Source organism: Manihot esculenta, chromosome 1 (genome assembly GCF_001659605.2).
Source record: "Manihot esculenta cultivar AM560-2 chromosome 1, M.esculenta_v8, whole genome shotgun sequence".
Lineage (NCBI taxonomy): Eukaryota > Viridiplantae > Streptophyta > Magnoliopsida > Malpighiales > Euphorbiaceae > Manihot > Manihot esculenta.
The window spans coordinates 36,865,388-36,871,239 of record NC_035161.2 but is presented as its reverse complement, the minus strand read 5'-3'; positions in this window follow the sequence as shown (position 1 = coordinate 36,871,239).

The window sequence follows — 5,852 nt, the reverse complement described above, 5'->3', positions numbered from 1 at the left end:
ACGAAATCTATCATCTTGCGAGCTGTGATTGTGGCTATTGCTTCTGCCTCTGGCCATTTCGAGAAATATTCCACAGCCACCACTACGAATTTCCTTTGCCCCGTAGTCTTGGGGAAAGGTCCCAGGATGTCAATTCCCCATTGTGAGAAAGGCCATGGACTGGATATGCTTGCTTGAGGAGTGGCAGGGGTCCTGATGGCATTAGCAAATCGCTGACATACGTCACACCTCCGGACAAACTCTTCTGCTTCTTTTTTAACAGTGGGCCAGTAGTATCCTTGCCTGAATATTTTATTGGCTAATGTCCCTGCTCCCTCGTGAGCTCCACATAGGCCTCTATGTATTTCCTCCATTACCTTTGCAGCTTCTTCCGGACTCACACACCGGAGCCATGGGCTGGATTTCCCTTTTCTGTATAAAGTTCCCCTTATTACTTGGTAATTGGCAGCTCGAGCTGCTATCTTTTTGGCTTCAACTTTATCTTCGGGGAGTTCGCCCTTCTCCAAGTATTTCAAGTATGGAGTCATCCAAGTTGGGCTCTGCTCCACCTGTAGTACCGTACATATTTTTTTGAAAGCAGGTGTGCTGACATGCTGTATGTAGACTTCATCAGGGAGCTGCTCTAACTCTTCTTTGGTCAGCCGACTAAGCAAGTCTGCCTCCTCATTTTCATCTCGAGGTATCCTCTGAAATCTCGTAAATACTCCTCGGCGCGTGAGGTCGGCTTCCACAGCTTTTACTTTATCAAGGTAACTCTGCATGATGGGATCTCTGGCCTGAAAAGTTGAACTTTTAACCACCATGTCATCCACATACACTTCTACATTCCTGCCGATCTGATTTTTAAAGATTTTATTCATTAATCGTTGGTAAGTTGCCCCGGCGTTTCTCAATCCGAAGGGCATAGCTCTGTAGCAGTAAGTCCCGTCTTCAGTTATAAATGAGGTCTTCTCTTCATCCGTTTTTTCCATTGGGATTTGGTGGTAACCAGACATGGCATCCAAAGAAGACATATAATCAAAACCAGCCGTTGAGTCGACCATCTTATTAATATCAGGGAGGGGGTAACAATCTTTAGGGCAGGCCTTATTCAGGTCGGTAAAATCTATACACATCCTGTATTTGCCATTGGCTTTTTTGACTAACACAGGATTCGCCAACCACTGCGGGTACATAACCTCCCTATAAAGCCTGCCTCTTCTAGCTTCTGCACCTCTTCCTGGGTAGCCTGCTGCTTTTCTCTTCCCACTACTCTCTTCTTTTGCTTTACTGGTCTAGCCTCGGGGAGGACATTCAATTGATGTGTCATCACTTTGGGGTCAATTCCCGGCATGTCTGAGGGCTTCCATGCGAAGGTCGGTGAGTGACTTCGGATCAGGGCCATGGCTTCACCTTTTTGCTCTTTGGTGAGGCCGGCATTGAGACTGAAGACCTTACTCGTTTCTTCTTCTGATAGGGAGAAAGTCTCCAGCTCTCCAATGGGCTCTGTCCGGGCTTCCTTTGTCTCATCCCTGACCTCCAAAACTTCCGAATCAAGCGCTTCTCCGGTTGAGTTCGGTTCCGTCACTGTGGCCAAGTATACTGCCCTTGCTTCCTCCTGGCTTCCCCGGACCATTCCCACTCCTCCTTCCGTTGGGAACTTGAGTGCCAGATACCTGATGCTAGTGACAGCTTCGAAACTGAACAATGCCGGCCTCCCCAAAATCGCATTGTAGCTCAGTGGGAGTTTGACCACCAAGAACACCTCATAATGGGTGCGAGCTTTGGGTGCTTCTCCCAAGGTAAGGGCCAGCTTCACCTTCCCTTCTACAAGTACCGGTGCTCCTCCGATCCCTTTGATGGGTGACTGGTCCCGAACTAGCTGTTCCTCTGGTATTCCCATCTGCTGGAAAACCCGATACGGCAATAAGTTGACCTTACTCCCATCATCCACCAGAACCTTCTTCACCCGAAAATTATGAATGACTGCTTCAATGACAAGCGCGTCATCATGGGGCATCTGAATGCCCTGTGCATCCTCCGAAGAGAAAGCGATGGTCATGGGAGAGTGTTCAACGATCTGCATCACCTCGCCATTGCTGGTCTCCCCTTCCCGGTTTCTCTTCTTTCCTCGACGGTTCATCCGTCCTCCAGTTCCTCCAACAATCATATTAATGGTCCCACTGGACCCATCATTCACTGGTCCAGCGCCAGTTCTCCTGGGCATCTGGGCTGCCGGACCGGGTTGAGGCCTCTGCCCCTCCGGTTTCTTCACAAAATTTTTGAGATGCCCCCTTTTTATCAATCTTTCAATCTCCGCGATTAACTGAAAACAGTTATTTGTATCGTGGCCATGCGTCCGGTGGTACTGACAGTACTTGTCAGGATTCCTCTGATCTGCTTCTGACTTCAAAGGTTTGGGCCACTGGAGAAACTCCTTATCCTGGACAGCCATGAGCACCTCGGCTCTGGACGCATTTAATGGGGTCGGCTTCTCCGGGACCCAAGGAGGGAGCACTCGTGGTTCATGAGCCCTGGGAGGAGGGGGAGGCCTTTGATCCCTTCTTTCCCAGGCCTGCTTATACGGCTCAGGCCTCTTTCCATGCTTCTTTTCGTGTTTCTCCGGTCTCCCCTCCTCTGAGGCTTTCTCTTTTCCTTCCCCCCCTTTGGCAAATCTACTCGTTACTAAGGCGTCGTCCTGCCTGATATACTTTTCCGCCCTCTTCATCAACTCGGCCAGTGAGGTTGGAGGTTTCCTGCTCAGAGAACCAAAGAACTCGGCAGAGGTTGTTCCCTTTTGCATGGCCTCTACCGCCCTTCCTTCGTCAAGCTCGGGAATCTGCAGGGCCTCCGTATTGAAACGGGCGACATACTCTCTGAGGGATTCACCAACTTTTTGTCTCACTGTTTCCAGATAGCTCGTCTTCCTATCTGCTGGCACCCCGGCTACAAACCGGCTAATGAAACGGGTGGCCAGATCTCCGAAACTTTTAATGCTTCCTGCTTCCAGGCTGTTGAACCATGCCCTCGCTGGCCCCGAGAGCGTTGTTGGGAACACCTTGCACATCAGAGCATCTGACAGAGTTTGCAACTCCATGAAGGTCTTATAGTTCATGACATGCTCTCTCGGGTTACCAGCTCCATTATAGGCCGCCATCGGCGGCATCATAAACTTTTTGGGAACGATCTCCTGCTGCATTAACTTTGAGAAAGGAGAAGAAGTAGGCAAGGAGGTTTGACTCTGATCTTTCTTACCTAGCTCGGCTAGGAGCTGCTCCTTCAACCTTTTCAGCCTTTGGTTCATTTTCTCGTCTTCCGGGCTGGATCTTTTGCCCGAACTGCATTCTTCCTCCTCTGTTTCAGTTCCCGTTTCTCTGGTTGTTTCGGCAGAATAGTCGTTCACCTCTTCATTTTCTATCAACTCTCTTGCCCTTCGCCCATGAATTCGGGCCTCCGGTTCTTCCTCTTCTCCAGCATTGTGGTTATTAGTTCGGAGGCGGGCAGAGGTAGGTTGGGGTTCATCGGTTCTGGGTTCCTCCACTACTGGGAGTGCGTTTACTGGGGTGCTAAGTCCCCTTTGTTGCATTATCTGGCCCAACCAGTGAGCAGTGGTTTGTAGCTGGAGAGCCATGGTTTGAATGTCTTGGTTAGACAGGGTCATGGTGGGAGTATTCCCTGCCAGGCTTGGCGAGGGATTAAGAGAAATAGGTGTTTGGTTATTCAACGTTGTAGGGCTAGAAAAGGAGAACTGCTGCCCATCTTGGGCAGAGCTCAGGTCATTTGGAATATTAAGGTTACTGTCTTGGTGGTTTGCCATCGTGGATCTCAGTGGGTTTTGAAAGTGAAAACTCCGGTGATGAAAAGATCTCCTTCGTTTCCCACAGACGGCGCCAATTGATGATCTGAGATCCAATTGAATAGGGTTTTACAAGGGTTTTGTGTTACTGAATAAGGCCTTAGCTTTCTGAGGAGGGGACTCCTCTTTTATACATTGTCTTGCTTGCTGGTGACGTGTAAAGGTCTTTCCAGGATTGGGCCACGCGTCTCTGCCATGCGGATTCGGAGGTACTAGGGTATCAGCCGCCTGCTCCATGCGTAACGGCCTCTGATTCTCCTCGTGCGTACGTTCGAGCGGATCTGCCAGGCTGTCTGGTGAATATTACTCCGGATCCTGGGCCGGGCTGAGAGTTGGGCCGGATGCTAAGCCTGAGTGGGGAGGGTCTGCTTCGTGCGGGCCGGGCCGACTTGAGTGAGGAAGATGGGCCGAGCCCGGCCTTGAAGGTTGGATGAGCCAGGCTTGTTATGTACATCAGGTATGCGGGCCCCTACGTCGTGGGCCTTGGGCTGTGGTCAAGCCCCTGGTCTGGGGTGAAGGAATCCAGCGGTCATCAGTACTAATGGGAAGCAAACTAGGTATGGTAACAAGCTCAAGTCAAGCGCCATTCTGTATTTCCATCCTTGCTCCCAGCAGGTGTGAAAGTCATCTAATCGTTCTTCACTTGTTATTTATTTATTTTTTTATGGAAGTATTAAAATGTTATTCATTAAGAATCAACAAAAACTATATAACCATATAAAAATAAATATAACTTTCATAGTTTTTGGGTCCCCAGGGATCCCTGTTGGCAAATATGTTGCATGACAGCAAGGATGTTTCCCATCTCCTTTCCCATACAGGGAAAATGGAGAATTTTTGCACACTGATGTCTGAAAAATATAAAATCCTCGCCCTATTGTCACCTCTAAATCAATCCCACACCGTTAAGTAACAAAATGGGAACAGAAATTCCTTTTATTAAAAAATATAAATTTTTTTATTAATTTTTTAATTATATATATATATTTTAAAGATAAAAATATTTTAAAAACTTATTTTAAAATAAAATAAAATAAAATAAAATTATAATAATTCATTTATTTGTTATTATTATATTATAAAGAAAAGTGAGCAATAGTTTTAAAATAATAAAAAAAAAGACAAAAACTATAAAAATTCACCGTTGATTGAAGATAGATATTTTCATGAATTTCCCAATTTTCATATCCCAAAAAAATAAATGTAGTAAATAGCATTTGGGTGAGGAACTGGAAGAGGGCTTTTCAAGAGCACACACTCCTAGTCTCATACTAATGGGTTTGATAGAATTAATTAGGTGAAACTGGATCAGAATATTCAAAAGCTCTTCCAGTTGTGTCTCTTCTCTTGGTGACCTAACTTGTATTTATGGGCCAAGGGCTTCAGCGTTTAGATTACTTGTTTCAGCAAAGCAAAGCAAGCTCCTCAACAGAAAATTGCTGATCTCATATAAATGAACTTCTTATCAGAACAAGATTAATTTATAAGTGTTAAATTAAATATTGATATAAAATTAATTAAAGTATATAAATACTTGATGTAAATCCTATCATTTTGATAAGCATAAAGTAGTGTAGGACATGTTTGGCACTGTAATAAGACAACAAAATGCGTGGTTTCCACCACCATGATTCAACATAAAATATAACAACTATGGCCCTTTTGCTTGGCCGGCTATTCTTTATTATTACTATGTAGGGGATGCATGACATTTTGCTTCATGTTCTTGGAGATCATCACAGAAAAAACATATATATATATATATATATGTAACCAATCAATTGCAAAATACCAACAAGAATAAAAAAAAAAAGAGGGAAACTTAGAATGGTGAACTCACCTAATCAGTTTTCGAAAACAGATTTCTTTTTTTTTAATATAATTAAATTATTAAGACTAAAATTTTAAATATCCAACACTTCTACAATTTGAAAAGTAATACTTTATTTTATTACAGGAAAAATAAAAAAGAGTGAAAATTGGAGAGAAAATGAATAGTAAATAATTAAAATTATTT